This window comes from Protopterus annectens, chromosome 5.part1 (assembly GCF_019279795.1).
Source record: "Protopterus annectens isolate FY-2018-M chromosome 5.part1, PAN1.0, whole genome shotgun sequence".
In the NCBI taxonomy this organism is placed as follows: domain Eukaryota; kingdom Metazoa; phylum Chordata; order Ceratodontiformes; family Protopteridae; genus Protopterus; species Protopterus annectens.
Window position 1 is genome coordinate 797065876 of NC_056736.1, and position 25188 is coordinate 797091063.

Consider the following 25188-nt stretch of genomic DNA (forward strand, 5'->3'; position numbering starts at 1 on the left):
GTCTGATGTAACCAGTGATGGGTTGACCTCCGGCGTGGAACACCTGTTGCCCATGTTTGTGATGACCAGGTCCAATATGTTTTCACCTCTGGTAGGGGAGTTTACCAGCTGATCCAGGGCATTTGAGTTGATGAATTCCAGGAAACGCTGGGCCTGGGAGTTTGTACTCGAGTAGTTTTCCCAGGTAATGGTAGGGTAATTGAAATCGCCCAATATCAATAATGTTCAGTAGGACCTTAATGTTTTCCAGTGTCTCCAGAAAGGTGGAGTGGTGGTCCTGGGTCATGGAGGGTGATCTGTAGCAGGCCACAATTTGCATTGCAAATTTGCCTGATGGTAGTTGCACATGGATGATCTCAGACGTATCATGCTGCACCACTAAACTGGAGGTGTAGGTATCCTTGATGAATATGGATACACTCCCTCCTTTTGTGTTTCAGTCCATGTTTTGAGACCGAAACGTATGGCACGAGTTGTAGCCCGGTAGTGCTGGGGTTCTCCATACTGAGGAGTGCTTTGAGTTAGTGCATTTTGAGATTTAAACTCCTGGCGTTGAGTAGCATAACCCTCAGTTTTTTGTTAATTGTGCTGTTTACGGAGGTGGCTTTAACTTTTGAGCCTTGCCTAAAAAGGCACTATGTGGGTAGCAAGAGCCTTGGCCAGTATTTGAAAGCCTAGGGGTGACAGGTGCAAGCTGTCTCTTGTGAAGCAACACGGCTTGTTGAGCATGTCGTCCCAGGCTGGCAGACACTGGATCCCCTTTGAATGACACCAGAAGCTTAGCCAATTGTTGAAATTGATCATTTTTTCTTTATACTGAGGTATCATTCTTGGTGAGAGCAGGATGCTATTTAGGGTCAGGGTCATACCAGCCTGGACTACATGATCAGAGAGCTCTTCCATGTTTCTTTTCATGTAGTCCAGCGAGGTACATCTCAGGTCATTCACACCAACATGAACAATGACAGAGTCATATTTGTACTTGTTCTGCAGTGACCTGAGTACTTGTGTTATGTGGCAGATTCTGGCTCCCGACAGGCAGCTAACAGTAACCTTCTGCTTGTCCAGCCTAGTGAGTGGGACGTCAGTGTGCTTGACTACAGAGTCACCTATTACTAGTGTGTTAGGTATGTTATTTCGCCTTAAGGGCTGTGATTGTGTGGCACACTGATTTTGTGATGGGAGGTGCAGGTTGTTTGGGTGCCTGCTTGGAGGTCTCTGATGCTTTTGCAGGTTTTTATTTGGAGCCTCTGAGTATGATTTTGTGTATTTATGTGTATTGTTAACCTTCTCCTCTTGACTGTCTGTTCCAGTCTTGGGTGGAGAAATCTTAGCCTCCATTTTGGCTGTATAATTGCATCTCTCGCATATGTTAGTGTTTTGTGGTAGAAGGAGAGGGTTGTCTGTGTACATGAGGCAGTTGTAACATTGTCTCAGGATACCTAGATTCACCAGCTGGACTGGAGAGTACACCTGAAATTGCCCTTTGGTTATGCCTGAATAGTAGGGTGAGCTGCTTATTTGCTTGGTTGGTGAGGGGTGAATGAAGAGCCTTGCCCTGCTGGGCAATCAAGTGTCGGGGTATATTAGTGCTTTCTATTAGGTCTGAGCAAGTGCTGGGCTGTAGGATGCTTTTTGAGTGCTTAGGTTGAGAGTTAGACTCGTTTCAAAGGAAAAACTGAAGAGGAGACTTAGTGGAGCCAGGAATAATTTAACCCTATCTAACCGGCACTGCCCGGCGCACAAAACCATGCAAAAGCGATTTTTATAGCAGGGAAATGAAAGAGATAGAAATTAGCACCCAAAATGACCAATAAACTACTAACTTCTGGGCTGGAACCACTGCTCCAGGGACAGATAGGCTGCTCAAAGCTCCCCTCTCTCACAGGTGAACAGAGAAACTTCCTTCTATCCAAGTAAGGTATGGGCAACTCAGAAACTTGTAACACAGTCCTGAATTCAGAACTAGCCTGAAAACTGGACTATACTAGCTTAGAAAGGTGGGAAACAAGAAATTTTTTTTTTGAAAAGATAAGGCAGAAACAGTAAAAATACACTTAAAACAGCTTTAAACAACTACAAACGATCAGAAAAGGCTATCACACTTTAGTGTGTAGCTTACAACAGTTAAACAAATTATTTAAACAGCTACAAATGATCAGAAAAGGCTATCGCACTTTAGTGTGTAGCCTACAACAGTTAAACAAATTATTTAAACAAAAAACAACTTTTTAAAAGTGTAGGCAGTCAAATAAGTACAATATGTGAAAAAAACAAGCTTTTGAATCACAATAAATGCTGGAAAATCAGCGTTTAGGTGGAAAACAGTTAAGTACAGCAAGAAAGTACAGAAAACTGATACTTAATCACTCCAAAGTCTGTCTTCTAAGCTAGAAGGCTTGTATCAGTTTAAGGCTTTCTAGTGCTTTCCAGTAGGTTAGCTACAAGAAAGATGGGAAACAAGCACAGATGTGGTCTTTTAAACCAGAAAGTTGAAAGAGATGGACAAACTGTCCAAATGATCAATAAACTACAATTTCTGGGCCAACAACCACTCCTCTTGTGGTAGACAGGATACTTAGTGCTGACCACTCCCACTGATAAGCTAGAAGGCTTTCCTCCAACACAGAAAGGCTTGCGGGGCTCAGAAGCTTACCAACAGTCCTGGATACAGCAACTCTGTATCTGGACTAGGCTAGTTACAGGAAAGGTGGGAAACAAGTGCAAGTGCGGCTTTTAAACCAGAAAGTTGAAAGAGATGGAAAAAAACTGCCCAAATGGCCAATAGCTAGAATTTCTGGGCCAGGAACCACTCCTTATGTGGTAGATAGGATACCTAGTGCTTACCACTCCCACTGATAAGCTAGAAGGCTTCCCTACAACAGAGAAAGGCTTGGGGGCTCAGAAGCTTACTAACAATCCTGGATACAGCAACTCTGTACCGGACTAGGCTAGTTATAGGAAAGGCGGGAAACAGGCGCAAGTGCAGCTTTCAAACCAGAAAGTTGAAAGAGATGGAAAAAAACTGCTCAGACAGCCAATGGCTACAATTTCTGGGCCAGAGACCACTCCTCTTGTCGTAGATAGGCTACCTAATGCTTTAACACTCCCACTGATAAGCTAGAAGGCTTCCCTCCAACACGGAAAGACTTGGGGGCTCAGAAGCTTACAAAGAGTCTCTGGATACAGCAAATCTGTATCTGGACTAGACTATCAGAATTGCCATGTCCACAGAGATTCACTTGAAATACCAATTAAATAGTATATTGAGATCCTGTAGGACACCCATTCTTCCCCATTGTTGGAAATGCTCCAGACAATCTACTGTTAAACATTGTTCTTATCCAACTGGACCTCAAGGAGGTGTACGTTAACACCAGGCAGCAATGTATTACATTACACAACACTTTTTTGTATGGGGGAGGCTGACATTCAGTTTACATCACTGTTACATACTGAAATATTAACTTTCACATGCAAATGCTGCAGTATGCAACATGGTGTTGTTACACATGCATTTCAGTAAAAAGGCTAGTATAACTAAAATAAATATATGATGGCACTGCATTCAAAATAGCAGTATTACTGATGTATTTTTAAAATGAAAACTGCTGTAAAACACTTTCTGTTTTAGGAATATATGTATCAATACTCAAATACTGGCATAACAAAATATGCACTAACCTCAAAAGACAAAGCCATTAATTTCTTAAAAGAAAATTAGACTATAGTTACATTTATAGCTATTTCTTTCATTATCTCACGTTTATGCCAGGATTTCAGAAAGAAACGATGGCTGATGATGTGTGGTTTTCATTTGTTACAAGAATCTGTGACCATTTTATTTCATTTATGCTGCATGACTCTGAACTGAAGAAGGAGTAATGATATGTTGTGTTTCATTTCTCTCCAATATATTTTGCTGTATGTAAAGAATGCATATTATTTGGAACTTCCTCACCAGTCTTCTTGTGTTGTGATTCTTCTCCTTCTGGCCTCATTTTATCTGTTCATCTGTTATATAAGTGAGTTAAGTTATGCAAAGTGTGATACTGTCCTTTGTCATTATGAAAACTTAACAAAAATAAGAAATTTACAAGAAGAGGTAAGCAACTTTTCTAGCATAATTTCACTATCATTTTCAGACAGTAAAGTGCAAAACATTATACATTAACATTAAAGCACATCCGTCAGAAGAAGACATTTGCAATCTCTCACAGATCAAGAAAGCATATTGCCATTGCTAGTACACAATGCATATCTACTTTCAGAAGTTATGATTAACAATAGAGTATCCGGAGTATTTCCAACAATGGGGAAGAATGAGTGTCCTACAGGATCTCAATATACCATTTAATTGGTATTTCAAGTGAATCTCTGTGGACATGGCAATTCTGATAGTTATACTTACATTTTGCAAGAAGAGTTCCAGAGTCCTGCGGCTTGTGGTCATTATCTTTTTTTGTGTAATTCCGTGTCATTCACATAACTTTTAAAACTGATGGCAGCTAAAAGATGGATCATTATTAGTGCTTGCTGCCTCTAGTATTCCAAAAGTAGAAAATATTTTATTTAGGATCCACTGCCTGTGAAGAAGTAGAAAGTTCTGGTTTTATCATTGCTAATCTTGAGTTGTTATTAATAACAACTAAGGTGAATACTTTGTTATACGCAGCACCATAAAAATCATTATTCACATTAGACCATGGTTCTTTGTGACTGAATGGGTAATGCACATATGCCTCAACAGTCCCTGATTTTGCCTCATCTTTTTGTAATGCTCCTTGTAAAATTATGGATTTTCTGGCAAATCATTGAGGATTACAGTCAATAATATTAATAAACAGTCTAATATTAAGAGTTACAGCCTCTCATTGTTTAGAAAGTGTATGTTATTGTAAAACATGCTGTTCTGTTAACTTTTTATGTGAATTACAGTAATATTTAAAAATTGTCCCTGATTTTGGGCTCTTTTCTTTCCATTGTGTTTGGCTTTGTAGAGAATTCTTGAGAAGAAGTTGAGAGGTTTGAAACTGTAGTGTGTCATGTTTCAAGCACCAAAACAGTCTCTTAATATGCATTCTATTGTTTCATCCATACATGGAGCCATACACTCTCCCTTACAATAGCTTTTGTTTACACAATTCTGAAGTGTCTCTCCTGTGAGACTGCACAGGATTCTAGAGGCAGTGCACATGTTGCAATGTACTCTGGGCTATGAAGCAAATCCATGTGCTAACCTATTAGGAATCATACTAACAAAGCACTTGGAATAATGAACATGGTATTTTGACACCAGTTCTTGTATTTTGAATAGTTTGGGATAAATATGTCTAATTCAATGTAAAAATCAAATTATTTAGCACCAGGCAGAATAACACAATGCCATAGCATGTAAGTAGACAGATATTTAAAAGATACCAGTGACAAGATTACATTGGCATTAAAATAAAAATGAGCAGGGTTTGATGACTAATATTTTTTAGCTAAGCTGGATTCCAAGTTTTCTGTCATACTTATTATACTGTGCAATTAATAAAAGCTCTGTCAATGCACTGCATGCATTATAGAGGTGAGTAATGGGTCATTACCAAGACCTTTTTGAACTGTGTCCAGTTAGTTTAAAAAAATATAATATAAAGCTTGTACTCTTCTGTCTGAAGATGTTGCAGAATCAGATCATATACAATAAAAAATTAAATATATATATATATATATATATATATATATATATATCTTGAGTCTACGTGTGTGTCACTTATGAAACATGTCTTTCTGAAGAAGTCTTGATAATAAATAAGACAAAAGCGCTAAAGTTCTACAAGAGTTGTTGGTGTTATTTACTATTTTATTGAATGCTTTTATTGTCACGAAGTTCATTTCTTAGTTTATATATATATATATATATATATATATATATATATATATATATATATATATATATATATATGAAACTTTGTTATGAAAATATAATGGCTCACATAAAACAAGAAAAGAACATAGTAAAGAGAAACCTTGACGAGTGGATGGGTAACAGGAAGTTTACCCCGGGGATCACTTCAGTGGCTCTGCTGGACAGAAGCACAGGGAACTAATCTAAGGGGGCGGCGAAAGCCAACACAGTCTGGCTAGGCTTATAAATGCCTTACGGCAGATAGCCTAGTACCTACCTATGAAACTATGAACCTATAGTAATTTATAGTTTATACTGTATTGTGACCAGACAGAGCTTAGATCTTTTTCTTTCTTGGCAGAGTTACTGTAAAAAAATGTCCTTTGTTGACAATACCCTAGAAGAACAAACTTCTTATTTCTTACAACAAATGAAATGCTTCCAAAGTTTACGGAGCACAAAACCTTAGTGGTGCAATAGCTGCCTAGTCATTCCATAATATATCCAGGAAGGTATGGCTACTTTCCTAGCTCTTAATGCCATTGAAGGGCCTCGAAGAGAGAGTACTTGCATAACAACAGCAGATAAACAAAGTTTAATATGTGCAGTGTTGGAATTAAACTTTAGTCAGGAATTTGTTTGGTATATTTTGGCCAAGTAGATGACACCAATCCTGGTGACACAAAAAGCCAGGCCTTTCAAGTTATTGCAGTCTTATTTATTCTGATACACATATTTGCATTAGTTGATAAAAAAATCAAAATTTCAAAGTTTTGGGCAAGGCTTTATTTGAAAATTACATTTTTTGCTTTGGTCTGGATGTGCTTTGTATTAAAATTCATCTGTAATCCTCATTGCTTTGATTTTTGGAGCAGAAAAATAAACTTGCCTTTTATAAGTCTAACAATGCTGAAATGTTCTGTAGTATTGTTAAACACTTCTGATAGGTTTTGAGAGAAATAGAAGTTAATGTATTTCATTGTTTTACTAAAAGCTTGTCACAAATGGAATCGTGTACTTTAGTATTTGTTTAAATATAGCAGTGCATTGAAAATAACTCTTTAGAGAATATCTGAATATATGTCAATGGCATGTAAAACTGTTTGATGTGCCATTTTCTTTGTACAATAGACATTTGTTACTTTTTTGACTGATGTTGGTAGTGTAAGTGACACTACATTTGCAGATGATAAAAAGAACAATAGATATTTATAGGAGTTTCAGTTACTAGTATTTATTCATTGATAATTCTTTTATGTCCCATTTTTACAAACCCCATTCAGTCCAGGTTAAAAATATTGTCTTCTGTGACCAATGCCTGGTTGATAGATTCAGTTGATTTAATAACCACAGTGTACACAACAGTATGGAATGTCTGTGAGCTCTTGGTAGAATGCTAGTGTCATAAATGCACCTGTCTTTACAATGCTAACCTACCATGATTACGCTTTGTTGTATACAGTTATCATTTTACTGTATCAAAACAGAGGCAAGGTTCACATGGTACAGTATGGTCATTATCTTCATATTGTCATTATAGCCTGTCTAAACCAAGCAATCATGTGGCTATCCCTAGCGAATGCTGCCTAGCTAACCTTATTCATCTCAATTCAATGTGAGACCTGCATGTGTACTGATAACCAAAAAGTCCCTATCCAGTAAACAAAGACTCAAAAACCAAGAAACTGGAACCAGGCAGTAAAGAGAGTGAAACTCCACAAAGTATTAGTGTAGCAAAATCTTTAACCAACGCTTTTGTAAAACAACTGCCTGAGTTCCAGTTTCTTGGTTTGTGAGACCTGCATGTGCCTAACAATATTTGCTGACATCATTTCCCCAATCAGCAAGACCAGCTTTATTTTATTTATTTGACATTTGTTAACCGAGAATGTACGACTGAGCATGAGCCCTTCTTCAGCGGAAATCTGGGAAGAAAAGCTCCACAAAAAAGAAGTGATACAAAATAGTAAAACTCAAGATTGTGCAATGATTATACAAAACTTTAAATACTGTAATAAAGTAAAATACTGAAGTAAAATTACCTACAAACAGTAATTTATAAAATTAAGGTACAGTGTAGGTGAGTCTGCAATAGGATACAATTGTACAGACAAACAAAGGAAGTTAATGTGAAAGTTAGAAGGAAAACAGATTACTTAGATAAAAAAGTGTAAGGGTAAGGGAATGACGAAAAATAGTAAAGAGAGAAGAGAGTTAGGCAGGGTTTAGGCAGGGGCAGATTCAGCAGTTCTATAGATTTTCTTTTAGTGCAGTTTTAAATTCATTAGTGTTAGAGATAGTTCTTATGGATGATGGTAGTTTATTCCAAATAAAGGCAATTGAGTAACTATGTAAGTGTTGATCAAATGCCGTTTTGGATTTGTAAATATTTAAGTGAAGTTGAGCAGAATTCCTAAGAGTCCAAATAGGAGTATAATAAGAGAAGAGGAAGGATATACTAGGGCAGGAGGTAGGTTTGTTAGGAATATTATGGATGATGGTCAGTTGAGTAAGTAAAAGCTGGTGTGAAAATTCTAACCAGTTTATAGATGTGAGAGAGAGGCAATGACAGGAGTCAAAGGGCTGGTTTGCAGCAAACCTAGCTACTTTGTTGTAAGTTCTAGCTTGGTTTTTAGTGAGGATTGTAAGTTAATTAAGATTTGAGATCCATAAAAAGACAAGGAAGAAGAAAAGCATACGCAAGGGAGAGTCTAGAATCTACGGAAAGGAATTTTTTTACTTCTATAGAGCAAGCCAAGTTTTTGGTGTGTGTCTATTATACAATGATGGCTGTGTAGGTCAAATTTGAGTTGCTCATCAATAATTACACCTAGGAGCTTGGCATGTGATTCAACACTATTGACTACTTTTAAGAGATGAGATAGAAAAAGTAGGTTTAACATGAGTGAGAGATTTAGGGAGAAATAGGAGAATTTTTTTTTTGGGGGGTTGAGAATAAGTTGATTTTTATTAAGCCAACTTTCAACAGAGTTGAAAGAGTTTTGAGTTAGCTGAGGAGGTCAGAGAAGTTATTGGAAATGGATATGATTGTGGAATCATCAGTGTATTGTATAAGAGAAGAATTAGAACAGGAGTATGAAGGTAGTTAGTAAAGATGTTGAAAAGTAAAGGTCCAGAATGGAGCCTTGAGAAACACCTGTCTTAAATGGAGAAAATGCTGTCTATCAGTGAGATAGCTAGAGAACCAGGAAATAGTAAGATTAAGATTTGAGCAGACAATTTTGAAAGAAACTGTGTGAAAAGCTTTAGAGAGATCTAAGAATAGACAAGAAATAAATTTGTTATTATCTCTGGCTTGAGAGATAGCTTCAGTGAAGGAAATAAGGGCTATAGTAGTGCTGTGTTTAGGATGGAAGCCATGTTGAGTGGAAGTGAATACATTTTCTTGAAGAAGATAGTGCATGAGCTGCTTATGTACACATTTTTCTAGTATTTTAGAAATGGGGGACAAAATGTCTATAGGCTGATAGTTTGAAAGTTCAGTTGAGTGACCTCCCTTGTGAATTGGAATATTATAAAATTATTTCCAGATTTTGGGAAAAGCAGATTCACATATAGACTGATTAATAAGTATAGAGACAGGGTATGCAACAGAATTTGCAGCAACCTTAAGGAAGTGGGGAGGAAGATTATCATCAGAGAGAGAGAGCATGGTTTTAACTTGCTAAGTAGAGTTTTTATATTGCTAGTGGGAATAGGCTTAAGTGAGAATTGTTTTTGTCTAGAAGGTGAGGGGAGATCAGGGAGTTTAGATGAGTTGCAATTCTGAATTAAATTACTGATAAAGTCAATAAAGTAATAGTTTAAGATAGTTGCAGTTTCAAGGGGAGTGTTGTTAGGACAAGGGTTAGGTGTAGTGGGTTTACCAGGCTTGGAGGATCTTGTTTATAGAGTTCCAGAATTGTTTAGGGTTGCTGTGGAGGTTTGTGAGATGATTTTTGTGGTAGTTTTGCTTGCCCATGTTGACGTGCTTTTGTATGATTTTGAAGTTCTTTATAGGTTTGTAGAAGAAAGTGGGATTTTGAAGATGCCCAGTTTTTCCATTGTCTCTCAGGGTCATAACAAATCGAGCAGATTTTGTAAGCCAGCATGTAAATGTGAATTAACTCAAAATGTTCTAAGGGGAGCAAGAGAGTTAAGGATATCAAGAAAAATATGATTGAATTTAATTACTGCATCATCAATGGATAAGTGAAAAAGGAAGGACTAGTCAATGCAGGGCAGTCTTCTTCTTTCAGCTATTCCCATTAGGGGTTGCCACAGTGGATCACCTGTTTCCATTTCTTCCTGTCCTCTGCATCTTTCTGTGTCACACCAACCACCTGCATGTCCTGTCTCACCACATCCATAAACCTTATCATAGGCCTTTCTCTTTTTCTCTTACCTGGCAGCTCCATCCTTAGAATCCTTTTCCCAATATACCCAGCATCCCTTCTCAGCACATGTCCAAACCAATGCAATCTCACCTATCTGACTTTGTCTCCAAACCGTCCAACCTGAGCTGACCCTCTAATATACTAATTCCTAATCCTGTCCATCCTTGTCACACCCAATGCAGATCTTATTATCTTTAACTCTGCCAACACCAGCTTTGACTCCTGCCTTTTTGTCAGTGCTACTGTTTCCAACCCATATAACAAAGGTGGTCTCACTACCCTCTTGTAGATCTTCCCTTTCTCTCTTACTGGTACCCATCTGTCACAAATCACTTCGGACACTCTTCTTCACCCACTCCACCCTGCCTGTACTCTCTTCTTCACTCTTCTTCCATATTCACCATTACTCTGAACTGTTAATCCCAAGTATTTAAACTCCTCATCCACCTGCTCCAACTCTACTCCCTGCATCCTCACCATTCCTCTATCCTCCCTCTCATTTACACACACATATTCTGTCTTAGTCCTGCTGACCTTCATTCTTCTCCTCTCTAGAACATATCTCTACCTCTCCAGGGTCTCCTCAACCTATTCGCTACTCTCATCACAGATCACAATGTCATCTGCAAACATCATAGTCCATGGGGACTCCTGTCTGATCTCTTCTGTCAACCTTTCCATCAACACTGCAAATATGAAAGGGCTCAGAGCTGATCCTCGATGTAATCCCACCTCCACCTTAAACACATCGAAACTCCTACCACAGACCTCAACACTGTCACACTACCCTTGTACATATCCTGTACCACTATTACATACTTTTCCACCACTCCCGAATTCCTCATACAATACCACAACTCCTCTCTAGGTGCCCTGTCATATGCTTTCTCTACGTCTACAAAGACACAATGCAACTCCTTCTGACCTTCTCTATACTTCTCCATCTACACTCTTAAAGCAAACATCACCTCTGTAGTGCTCTTTCCCAGCATGAAGCTATACTGCTGCTCAATAATCATCACCTTCCTTCTTAACCTAGCTTCCACTACTCTTTCCCATAACTTCATTCTGTGACTGATCAGTTTTATCCCTCTGTAGTTACTACAGCTCTGCACATCACCCTTATTCTTAAAAATCGGTACCAAAACACTTCTTGTCCACTCTCCAGGAATCCTCTCACTTTCTAAGATTTCATTAAACAATCTGGTTAAAAACAATACTGCCAACTCTCCTAAACACCTCTATGTTTCCACAGATATGTCATCTGGATCAACAGCCTTTCCATTCTTCATCCTCTTCATAGCTGTCTTTACTTCCTCCTTGCTAATCCATTGCACTTCCTGATTCACTATCCCCACATCATCCAGCCTTCTTTCTCTCTCATTCTCTTCATTCATCAGCCCCTCAAAATACTTTTTCCACACTTACCTGCTGCACATTTTTCTCAACTCAGTCCCTCTGTTTAGCCAATTGGTACAGATCCTTAGATCCTTTTCTCCCACTTTAGTGTCCATCCTTTCATACAACTTTCCATACACCTTTTCCTTAGCCTTCACCACCTCTCTATTAGCCATATATCTCATCTCCTTATACTTCCGTCTACTTTCTTTGTCTCTCTGACAATCCCACTTCTTCTTCACCAACCTCTTTATCCATATATTCTCCTGTACTTTCTCATTCCACCACCAGGTCTCCTTGCCCTCCTTCCTCTGTCCAGATGTCACACCAAGCACCTTTCTAGCTGTCTCCCTTACCAGCTCTGCAGTACTTACCCAGCTATTCGGTAACTCTTCACTGCCACCCAGTGCCTGTCTTAACTTTCCCTGAACTCCACCTCACAATCCTCCTTTTTTAACTTTCACCATTTGATCCTTGGCACTGCCCTCACACTCCTTCTCCTCTTCTTGATCACCAACATCATCTTACAGACCACCATCCTGTGCTGCCTAACTACACTTTCCCCTGCCACCACTTTACAGTTTCCAATCTCCTTCAGACTGGCCCTCCTACATAGGATATAATCCACTTGTGTGCATCTTCCTCCACTCTTGTACGTCACCCTATCTTCCTCCCTCTTCTTAAAATACATATTCACCACAGCCATGTCCATCTTTTTCGCAAAATCCACTGCCATCTTAAATTCATCAGGATTAAAATTTGAAAGATTGTGACAGTCTTTGTATTTATATGATTTAATTTGATGGACAGAATATCTTTGAATGCAAGTTGGAGAGTGATCACTAATGGAATCAGGAATGTTTTTTGGGTGGTGGTATAGGCCTGGATTTGATACTAGGTGTGAATATTTGGTGAAGATAGATGAAGGCTGCCAGTGTAGCCAGATAGAATTTTGCAGATAATTCTGCCATCTGTAAATATTAATGTAAACCACAGGCTTGTCTTAAATGGTATAAATAGTGTTACATGTGGAACTGGAAAAAAATGTAACAACAGTGCACTCTACTGACCAAGTAAAGCATGTTGTGACCCTTTGATGTTAAAACTCAGAGTCAGTAATTCTAGAGTGAGGCATGCTGCCTATTGTTTTAAAGCCAGAGTTAATGGCCAGAATTTGCATGCATAAATGTCCTTTATTGCTCTGGTTTCTGCCCAGAGGTGAAGAATGTAAATGTAGTTTCTGTTACCTGGGAACCCAGGGAAGTGTGAAGAATGATGTAATGTGAACCAGGAATGTGATTTTAAAAACAGAGAGAATCAGAGAGCATTAAGAATTTTTTTCTTGACCATCCAGCTCACCAGAACTGTCTTGCTCTATATGTAAGTTTATCTTAGACTTGTGTTTTCTCTTAGAAATAGCTAGAAACTAGATTTTTCTGTGATGTCAGAACTGTACTACTGAATTATTTTAAGTATTTCGCTGTGATCTCTGAACTCTTGACTAGCACTGTGTAGTAAAAAGTATTTCTTGTGTTTTGACTATTTGTTATTAAATATTTTTAAACCCTTTCAACTGTGGCTGTTTTTGTAGAGATAATTTAAGTTTTTTAGAGTACTTGCATGCCTTTGGTAAAATTGTACAAAGCCACTTCAATAGCTTTAGGCCTGGGCTATACTACCAATTGGATAATAATATTGCACAGTAATAATTGGATACCCTTTTAAGGGCCTTTGAGTAGCTGATAAATATTAGTGGGTGGTGGCAGCTGGTACTACTGTATAGTCAGGGAAAAAGGGGCACAGCTGGAGAACCTGTGCCAGCATTCCCCAGGAGTGTCTGTGTGGTTGTATAAACTGTTCTCAAAGTATGTGTGTGTGTGTGTCAGCTACTTGGGCAGGGACATGAAGCACTGGTTAGACAGAGAGGGTGCTGGAGGTTTTGGCTTGCCCACTAGGCTGAGATCTGGACCCTATAGCTGTGCCAGTGGGGAGTCTTATTGGGGACCTGGAGAGCAAGGGAGCTACCAGCCCTGGACTGACTGTGATCTCTGTGTGCTCTTAAGGGAAATTGCACTTTACTGTGTGTATTTGTTATCTTTCCTCCTATATGGGACACCCCTCACTGGTGTTAGTGGTGAGGATTGAGGCTCCTTGATTCCTGGGCCAGGGCATGGGTGACACACAAGGATCCAGTCAATGACAGAGTAAGAGTTGTGTGGCTTGTTAAAGTAGGTAGGAGTAGAGATATACTGTATAAAACCATGAAGATTAATAGAACTGTTAGGAGAATGTTAGGTAAGGGTTTGCCAATCAGTGTTGACATCCCTTAGTATAATGGGCTCATTAGAAATGTTATGTGCAATCTAGTAAAGAATATGTTCCAAAATGGGAATATTATTACCTGGGGGAATGAATAGAGTGACAATTGTAAGTTTTTCTGTGATTATTGAGTTTGCAATTAACAATTAGGAGTTCTGCAGGGAGAAAGTTTGGAAGAGTAATGGTCAGAGGGGACAAGATAAGATGATCAGAGAAAATTATGGCTACTCCAATACCCTTTTTATGAATACAGTCTAAGCAGATGATATTGTAACCAGGAGGAAGAAGTTCATTATCAGAGACGTGGGGTTTGAGCCATGTTTCTGTCAGAGTAATTATGTCAGGAGAGTAATAGGCCATCCAAGCATGGAATTCAGTAACTTTATTAAGAATGCTATGTATGTTTATAGAGAACAGGGTTAGACATCTAGTGAATATATTTGCATGAAGAGGAGGAGGTTTGGTGAACACAGTTTGAGGAGACTGATGTGAGAGGGAACCAGAGTGGATGTATATCTCCAGAAAGATATATGTTTTTAAAATTGAGAAGTAAAGTGGAAATCCTGAAGTGGCAGTAGTAATATTTAGGTTTAATTTTTAAAAGGAAAGAAATTAGGTGCATAAATTACGATTTAAGTTAAAGTGGGTTAGAAGTATTGTAAAGAGGGACTGATATAAGAATGGAATGGCTAGTTTGAAAGTGTATAGCAAAGTAAATAGAAGTAGGTGGAAGGATTTTGGGAGCAATAGGGGTGTGATTGGAGGAGAGGAGAGGTGAGATAGAAGAGGTATAAGAAAAGTAAGTGTAAAGAATAGTAGCATGTTGGAGATAGAATGTATGCTTGACAGGAGTAGAGAGGGGATTGTAAGCAGACATATGGATGAAGGTGAGTAAAGGAGGTAAAATTGGTAGTAAGATACAGTACTAAAAGGAGAAGCAAAGGGATAAGGAGGAAGGGTAGGTAAGTTAGAAAGGTAATTTCTAAAGGAGAATGAGGAGATGGAGAGAAATTGTTTCAGAAAAGTTGTGATGTGATGTGTTTATAAAGAAGAAAGGACAAGAAATATATGTACAACAATTTTTATAGCTAAGAGAAAATACTCACAGTGACTGATTAGATCCAAAAATACAATTTTGTTACATATACTAGTAATAAGGCTCTGATATAGAACATATTTTTGAAATAACGTTAGCGTAATACAACAATGTAATATTGTATTAATAACAAGATACTGTCATTACATTAAAACAGTAGTATGGTTGCCGATATAATTAGTAGGGATACAGCTTGAAAGCCCTATACAGGAGTGTGTTCAAGAGCAGAACAGTTATATAGTGAGGTTTGTACTGAGTGTGGGTCCTAAAGATTAAGTAAGAGGTATGTAGTGTGAATAATGAAAATGGTAGAAGGAAATACTTTTATTTAGAAAATAACTTTAGATATAATGTTGCTTAAAGATGGGGCTGTGTATATGTGTGAATGAAGTTAAGGGTGTGGAAGAGAAGAGAGTGTAGAGGTGATTGGATTTATCTAATGAGAGGGAGTGGTTAGAAGAATAGAAGACTAGGGTACAGGGGACAGATGGAATATGGGGGCAGGAAAGGGAGCAGAGTGTGTGAAGTGAATGGAGCAGGCTAGAAAACATCCAGCAGCAGAAACCTATCAAGGAAGGCAAGTAAAGGCAACTAAACTGATTCTCAGAAAATAAAAAAAAATGAAACTGAAGGGAAAGGAAGGTGAGCCAAGGAGCTAGATAGCAGACTAAGTACTTAGGGATGTGCAGGTAGCTTTACAATAAACAGAAACACATTAAAGTAGAGAAAACCAAATAAATGGCATAAGCCGTGGTGGTGCAGCGGTAGCGCTGTTGCCTCACAGCAAGAGGTTCTCCAGTTCGATTCTCAGCGGGAGCGCCTTCTGTGTGGAGTCTGCATGTCCTCCCCGTGGTCGAGTGGTGTTCGAAAGACATAAGTAGAATGGACGTGCCTTTGTTGAAGGTTGGGAGTCAAGCTGGCACCTCGGCACCTGTAAAAAAATCTACTGTCAATCATCAGCAGGCCGGAGTTCTGCTGTGGCGTCCCCTAACCAGGAAAAGCTGAAAGAAGAAGAACACTAGTTAAAACTAATGGAACTTCTTGAAAAGTGGAGAATCTAGGCTCCTAGTTAACCAGAGAATCAAAGGTTCATTCAGGAAGAGGGAGTACTTCTGTGGGCAGACAGGGGGAACAACCTAAAAAATAGAATGGGAGAAACGAGAGGCAAATAGATGCAAACTAGTACCAAGCAGATGAATGACATGGAATAATAGGGAAAAAAAGATTAAAAGCAGTAAGGGTTAGTCAATAGACCAGATTATAAGAGTTAAAATGAAGACAAAAAGCTAGTAGAACAACATAGAAGAAGAGAGAAAATTAGACAAGTAATGCAGTGCAGACATAATGAAATAAACATACAAAATTGCAAATGCGCATGTTACAATAGACGTTACATGCTGTTCAACTAGCAAAGCAAGTTCAAGTAATTGACAAGACAAAATACTGACTTCAGTTATTAAACAAAGTGATATAAACAGGAAATATGACATTCATTTTATTGGACTAGCAAGCCCTCACGCATTTCCTGCAGTGCCAACTCATTTTATCATCAGTTTTCTTTGACCACTTATTATCCTTTCTTAACTTGGCTGAATGTATAACTTTTTGCTCTTGGCTGATTAGACAGGGTGCATGCTTGCTTTATGCTACCAGCTGGGGACCAATCTAACTAGGTTTTGTGATTGTGTAAAATGCACACATCTATTTCTTGACAACTATATGCTTTCTTTCCCCTTTGATCACCTGACTGCATCTTCCAAGCTAAAATCTGAGGCCCATTTCCCTGTTGTGTTAATGATTCCTAAGCTGTGCCATCCTCCATTATGTCTGTGACCTCATATTTTTAAAAGAGTCAGTGGAGGAGCTTGCAGTATTAAGTCAAGGTAATATCAATGCCCTCGTTCTCGGCACATCCTGCCAAACTGTATGGTAATGCATAATCTACATTATTATGACAGAAAACTGATTAGAAAAAGGGGGAAATGGGATATACCAGATGATAGTGCAATGACCAGAGTCATCAGTCAGTCTACATCAAGGGTACATGGGCATTATACAAGAAGATGTGGCAGTGCAATGACCAGAGTCATCAGTCAGTCTACATCAAGGGTACATGGGCAGTATACAAGAAGATGGGGCAGTCATTTTAAGTCTGAAATATTTTGCTACCAAGGAACTTTATTACTATACAAGTAATAGACATTAGTATTTTATCACTTAACTAATACCCCTGGGGTTATCCACATGTACGATCTACCACTTTGCCCACTCAGAAGGTGGTAGCATGGACTAAATCTACTAGATTTCTGATGTGCATGTTTTCTTGAGATGACTGACTAAAAGAGCGAAACCATTGCTGCATTACCATTAGTAATGACCTATGCAATAAAACCCTTTAAAACATCTATGATCTGTGCAATAAAACCCTTTAATACATGTATCTTTGAATCTCCACTGGAGTTCCCTTTATAATACATTTATAAACTTTGAGTACTTTGCATAAACATATTTCACTTTCTGAGCCATTAGACCTGCTTTGCAATTGTCAACAATTTTTAATGTCTGCGTAGGATCTTCGCTTGATCCTTACTTTTTATTTTTCCAGTTGTCACTGGAGTAATATTTTTTTACTTTCTGTAAAGTAGTGTCTATTTCAGTTGCACCATCAGTATATATCACTGTCAATATTTAGACGTAGCATATTCGACAACAAATCTTACATAATCTTCAGTCTATCTAGAAATTAATATTTTCTTTTCTGTTAAACTCTCAAAGTGCCATGAGTAATAAACAACATTTTCATTGTTATTTTGTAGTGTACATTTGTGTGGCTGCAGTCTTAAGGAAAATCTTTCATTTGTATGTTTAAAGACAGAGAGCTGTGTGGACTGGGGCTTACCTCTATGCAAAAAAGTTGTTTGTAATTCCGTTAAAGTAAACAATATACATTGCTGACTTAACAGTTTCAGTGATTCATGGCTTGATGTTTGGGGGTGCAATATTTGATCAGAAATCCTAATAATGACTTTCTGGCACATGCAAAGGCCTCTCTGTTGATCTTTCAGCATATGGCTGAAAATTAGACGAAGACTAATGGAACCACAGTGACTTGTAGAGCACTACGATTGTTCAATATCAAAATAACACTTTTTGTTTGTGTATTTCAGTTGACTGCCTTCCTCGGAATTTCCATCCCCTCCTGCTGTTTCTCTGGTCAAATAAAAGGAACATAGTTCATGACTTTTTAATGACCCTCATGTTCTGTTAAAGTGTTTTATAAGCTTGGGGTTATAATTGACCACTTGCAAAGTACTTCATTCTTGTTAGGATTAGTTGGTGGTGTCATATTATATATTGCTATTACCGTCTGGGATCAGATAAATGTTTTTCTTCAAAAAAATGAAATTATAACACTCTGGGTTATGCTTAATATACTATATGCATCACAATTTCCATTATGATGTGTAAGTCCATTCTTTTTTTAGATTTTCTTGACATTTCTCAGAATTTCATTATATTTCTTCTCTTCCAATTGTAGACTATAATAACATCACTAAAGTCCTTGATGTTTTTGGTTCTCTACCTGATTACTGAATTACATGCTGAATATTATTTTCTGTTGAGTTACAATCAAATATCCAATACCATTCTTTTGTATGTCATTAGACTTGTTTGAGGGGAGAATTTGTTTAACAAGAAACATCTTTATTAAATTATCAGATATGACATAGGCAATCATGCATTTATTTAAATAAAAACAAAACAAAACAAAAAAAATATATACTGGCAGTTTTAATTGCAAACATTATACATCACTTATAATCATCCAGTCATTGTCAGTCAAACATTGCATAGCTCATTTGAATCCTGCCTTCTTTTAAACCCTGTTCCTCCTCCAAAATGTTATTATGCATGTATTGTTCCCACAGTACTCATTTTTTCTATATAATTTTCTCCTGCCCTTTTCTAAAGATCCCATTTCCTGTAGTTTTATCTCTATTACCATATTCATGACTTCTAGTGCAGTTGTTTTTGAATTTGATTTCCATTTTCTAGTAACTGTTTTTTTTGGCAGCCACCATAATTAGTCTCAGTAGGGTCTTACTATATCGAAGCAATTCTGATTCTGTATCATAGCTCAAAAAATCATTTTCTTAGTAATACCAATTTACTCACCCAGTATTTCTGATAGAGTAGTCTGAAGAGAATTTCTAAAGGCTGCCAAACCATTACACTCCCAAAAAATATGTCATCAATTACCTCTTGCTTCCCCATCATACCTCCAAAATTTGCAATCTACCTGAGGAAAAATTCTTTGGAGTCTATTTGGGATATAATATACCTATGTAAACACTTGCAAGTAAAGATCCTAAATCTTCTAGACTCTGTTGCATATTTGGGAGACATACATATGTCCCCTCATTGTTTCTTTGTGAATTGCTTATCTATTCTCTCTTCTCAATCCTTTCTAAACTCATCTTATTGATTCTTATATATATCATGCAGTATTGGCCACGGTGGTACGGTGGTAGCATTGTTACCTCACAGCAAGAGGTTCTCCCGTTCGATTCTTGGCTTGGCTTGGGAGGGCCTTCTGTGTGGAGTCTGCATGTCCCCCCCGTGGTTGGGTAGCATTCAAAAGATATGCGTGCGTAAATGGGTGTGCCTTCGTTGAAGGTTGGGCATCGAGCTGGCACCTCGGCATTTCATAAAAATCTACTGCCAATCATTAGCAGACCGAAGTTCCGCTGTGGCGACCCCTTACCGGGAAAAATCCGAAAGACAAACAACAACATTTTTTATGCACTACTAATTATCCCCTTTTTAATGGCAGCTTCTGTTCTAGATTCTACCATTTGAGGGGAGAAACTTTGTAATTTTTGCTACTTGTTTGAAAATCTGACGAGGTCTGGCTAACGGAGCATCTTTGCTTCAAGCTGATCTTAGTTATAATGCCATTAACGTCTAGAGTGAAAAGCTTTCCTTTCTGTTTTGCTTTCATATTTATACAAATCCTGACTTCACATTGATTCTCATATTTATGTAGTGTCACTAATGGCAACCCCCCTAAGTCTGTGTCTCATAATTCCTATGTTATAGTGTTTGAAAGTATTGTATCTACCAATTGTGATAACATAAAAACTTATGTACAAACATACAAAATGACAAGATGTTCATTAGTCTCACTGCTGTACTAGCATTTTAGCTATAAGGGTTATATCCTGCTTAGGATAAAACAACAAGCCAGCTTCACAAAGGCCTAGTTACCTCTCAGACCTTCACTTTGACCACTGATGGGTTAGCCCAGAGATGGGAAATCATTTGTCAGAGTGAAGAAATCTTCAGTACTTTCTTGTTGCCTGAAGAGGAAGCACTCTGAGATTTCACAGGAGCAGCAACTGGTCTTAAAGTATAATTTCTGGCAAATACATCCCCACAGGGAACTCTATCCACACGCAAACATTATTACCCTTTTAGAAAATACTTCTACATTTTATTGGTTGAATAAAGCTGTATTTGTCCTTTAAAATCCCTGTATTTTGGGCAAAAATGTTTTTTAATGCTGCCTTGCTTATGTACACCTTGTGACAGCTTACTTATTTTTCTGTCAGAATGCATTGAGTGTTTCCACTTTATTTCTGACAAAATTTTAATGGTATATTTATACATTTGCAAAAATAGGACTACTTGGGGAAGTGTAAACATACCTCTCAATCTCTTAGAGCAAGAAATCTGGATGGAGGAAGCCACAAATAATGTAGGACAAAGGCTCAAAAATAGGGACACTTTTTAAATATTGCTCTTACAAACTTATGAAGTTCGTAGAATAACAGCTTTTGCATTAGCATGAATTTTCTGAAGAATATCAAGTCTGAAAATCAAGTGTCTGGCCTTATTTTCTGACTTCAGTCATCAACGATTTGCCAGTGATTTGCCAGAAAGCTACAATTTTATAAGAAACAACCAAAAATATGAGTCAACCATCTGGACGTGCTGCAAAAATCTGGTCAGTTGAGTGGTATGAGTGCGTGTGTGTGTGTGTGTGTGTGTGTGTGTGTGTGTGTGTGTGTGTGTGTGTGTGTGTGTGTGAGAGAGAGTGCTGCTTCAGGATACAACTCTGAAAATGTAAAGAAGCTTTGGAGCAGAAAACTAACCTGTAAACCAAACAAACTGCTCATTTGTCGGGAAGTAGTGAGTACACAGAGGAGCCCAATAAAACCTCATGATTTGTAGCAAAATATTTAATAGCTTTAGATCTTTCATCCTTTCTAATTTTAAAACATTGAATGTATAATGATTTAATTATGTTTTGTGGACATAGTGAACTACATATTTACATACATATTTATTTTTCTATAGTTTTGAAATTGCTTATATCAATATTAATTGATAACTGTTTAATTGTTTTTGACTCACTTGGCATTTTGAATTATTTCTAATAATTGTCTTGACTTGGAATGTATTTGTTCTGATGAACTTCTGTATTAAAATAAGTAAGGACAAAACCACCATACCCATTACATATTTTGCTACACATCATGTAGATCTATTGGGTTCCTCTGTGTGCTCACAACTTCCTGACAACTGAGCAAATAATTTGATTTGCTTGTAAACACTTGCTTGACAACTTAGTTCTTGACCGACTTGTTGCAGTACTTCTTAATGCTTTCCAGCCTCTTCTTTGGTTGCAGTATGGATACTTAGTCTGGTCTGGCTGGCTCGTCTCCTGACTAGTACCTAAAAAGAAGAAGCAACATAATAAAGAGCTCTTATCACCACAGTGAGCTCTATTAATGCCTTAGCCATTCGTGTTTGTACCTGTACTGTCCATCTATAGTTCCTCAGACCATTCCTTGCTTCTCCAGGCTCCTCTGTTGTAGTCCTTTCAGCCACCATGAATCACAGGTCAGCCACATCCTCTTTGGCTGTTCCACTCCAGTATAGGTAAGGGTGAACTATCTTCTTTAGGTCCGGGAGACATTTCAAGGTATGCTTCTTGGGGTAACCAGGAAAAGAGATCTCCTGATTGGGCTGGACGGCCATTTAAAACTCAGCCTTTTGTAATGTTGTTATTTGTAAAGAAAAAAAGGTTAGATATTGTACAACTGAAGGCATGGTGTCTGATAGAAAAGATTATTGTCTTACCTTAGCTAGGCAATTGTTACAAGCTGTTAACCCTGGTTATCAGAAATCCTTACCTGAGGGCAATGTTACTAAAGAAATTCATGAGGAAAATCTGTCAGAGGATTCTGACAAAGACATGGCTTTTTCTGTTGTAGATTCCCAAGCCCATAACTCTTCACCTCCTCTGATGGAATTTTTTTCACTAAGATTGTTTCCAGGATGAGTGCGATATTTTTCTTTTGGAAACAGCTGGACCCTCCCTCTGAATTGAGGAGATATTATGATTTGTTACATGTGGATATACTGATAATCCACAGAATAGCTATGTGTGGATATTCCTCATTCTACATTCCTCCTTCCCATCTTAGCAGCCTTGGGAGATGTGTTCAATACTGCCTGTAATAATCCAGTTTTCTCAGCCTTCAGTCCACAAAAAGGTGCATGAGCTGCATAAAGTACCTCAGATGAACATTTGTTTTTATTTTACTATCTGATATTAGACCAAGCTGCAACATCTACTGCTTCACCAGCTAGGAACAGACTATTAGTTAATACCAACTCCTTCCCTGTGAACAAACAAGGAGAAGTACTGGTCGGATTTGGTAAGAGAATTTTCTCTTCTTCCACTTCAGCTGATAGAATTCATAACTACCATGCACATATGTAGAATTATTGTGCAGACAGTCTAAGGGAATACTCTGCCTCATTTGCTTCTGAGGATAGCTGCTTTCTGGATCCTGTTGTTTCTCATCTTTCCCAAGTTTCAAAACATACTTTGAAGATTGTGTATGATTGTGCAATTACCATGTCTAAGGCCACTGCTTCTGTTACTGTTTTGAAAAGATATGCATTGGTATATCATCAGAAGTTTGCTGGTGAAGTAAAGTCTGAGATTTTAAAGTCAGCAATAGATAAGGAGGTCTTCTGCTACTCAGTTCCCCAAACAATATGATTAAAGGGAGAAGTTTGTTCAGGGAATGTCAAAGATATTTCAAGCCTCCCCCTTTACAAATCTCCTAAACCCTCTTTTCCTTTTAAAAAACAAAACAAGCTATTTCCTTCCAACTCAATGCCAACAGGGAACAAACAAATTATGGCAGTTAAGGGAATAATAAGAACCAAGGCTCCTTTCCAGAAAAGGGACAATCTAATGCTTCAGAATGACTATTGGCAGCATTCTATCCAACAGTCTCTTCTTTCCTGCCCAATCTCTCTAAATCTATCCCAGAATATACTTCTGCATATGTGCAGCTATTTACATTTCCCTTTGGAAACAGATTGTTTCAGAATCTTGGGTGCTAAAAGTAGCTCAGGAGGGTCACAATTGGCAATAAATACAAGTACCTTCTTTCAGGGGAATTTTTCTCCATGCTTCAAACCAGTCTTTTTCTCAGGTTCTTCAATATTTACTCACGAGAGGAGTCTTAGAACTAGTGCCTTTAGATCAAAGGGATAAAGGCTTCTATTTCAGAATGTTTCAGGTACCAAAGAAAGAGCTTTCATGAAGACCAGTTCTAGATCTTTCCTTTCTCGATCTGTATGTGAAAATGCCAAAATTCAAAATCCTGACCCTTCAAATTCTGTTACCTGCCATTCCTCCTTTGAGTGTTATGGTAACGTAACATTAAACCTAAAGGATGCTTATCATCACCTGCCTATAACCACATGTATCAAGACATTTCTCAGATTCTCTGCTTTTGGGTCATGTTATCAGTTCTTTACATTACCCTTTGGGCTATCTAAATCTCCAAGGGTGTTTACAAAGTGTCTAGCTTTGGTGATAGTTCAATGCAGACTGCGGTACTTTCCCATATTTCCTTATTTAGACAACCTATCTTTGTAGAGTCTTTTCTCAGATATCATGAGTCCTTAACATAAGCATAATCTCTTCTTACCAGTCTGAGATTCCAGATAAAAGTACACATATCTTCCTTGACTCTCTAACACAGGATTGTGTTTCTGGAATTCCTTCAAGACACCTCTCAGCAAAAGACTTTTCTTACACAGAAGAAGGTGGATTATTTATCTGGCAACTTTCCTGACCTTTGCCAGTCTCAGACTTCTGCAGGAGAATATCTCAAGATTACAGGGATCATGGCTTCTATGAATCTCATGACTTCTCTCACTAAATTACACATGAGAAAAATTAATTGGTTTGTAAAATGGACATGAAAACCAACATCTTCATCCTTTAGAACTTTGCATTCCAATTTTGACATTTGTCAGAAAGGAACTGTACTGGTGGAGACAGCAAGTGGCTCTAAATCTACATAATTTCTCCTTGGACCTCAAGTCAGTCAGTAACTACAGACACCACAGAGTGGAGAGGAGTTTCTATGGGGGTAAAGGTGCAAGGCCTGTGAAGTGCCTCAGACAGACCAAAGCATGTAAGTGTCAAAGAGCTGCTTGCTGTGATCCATGCCTTGTAATATCTTTATCATCTATAGTCCCTTGGACCTCTAATGGTGATTAATGACAATACTACAGTGACATGGTACACAAACAAGCAGGGGGGCAGCAGACTGTATTCTCAGTGCAGGCTGCCTATGATGTTTTGCAAGGTATCTGTACAGCTTTCTTTTACTCTACAAGCATCTTACATTCTGTCAGAGCAAAATATAGTGGCAGACAATATGAGCAGGATCAGGACAGATCCTCACAAATGAAAACTGAATGAGGGGGAGTCTTCCTGGAGTTAATACAGTTGTTGGAAACATCTCAAATAGATTTGTTAACCTCCTTTCAAAAAAGACAGCTGAACAAATTCTGATCTAGGGTTCCTTGCAAACATGCCCAGAAAACTGATGCAGTTTTTCTTCCATGGTAGAGAATGTTCCTTTATGCATTTCCACTCATTTCACCCCATCCATCTGAAAATACAGAAGGACTTCAAAAATAATTGTGGTGATCCCCTTTTGGCACAGACAACATTGGTTCTCCTTTCTTATGGAACTGGAAAA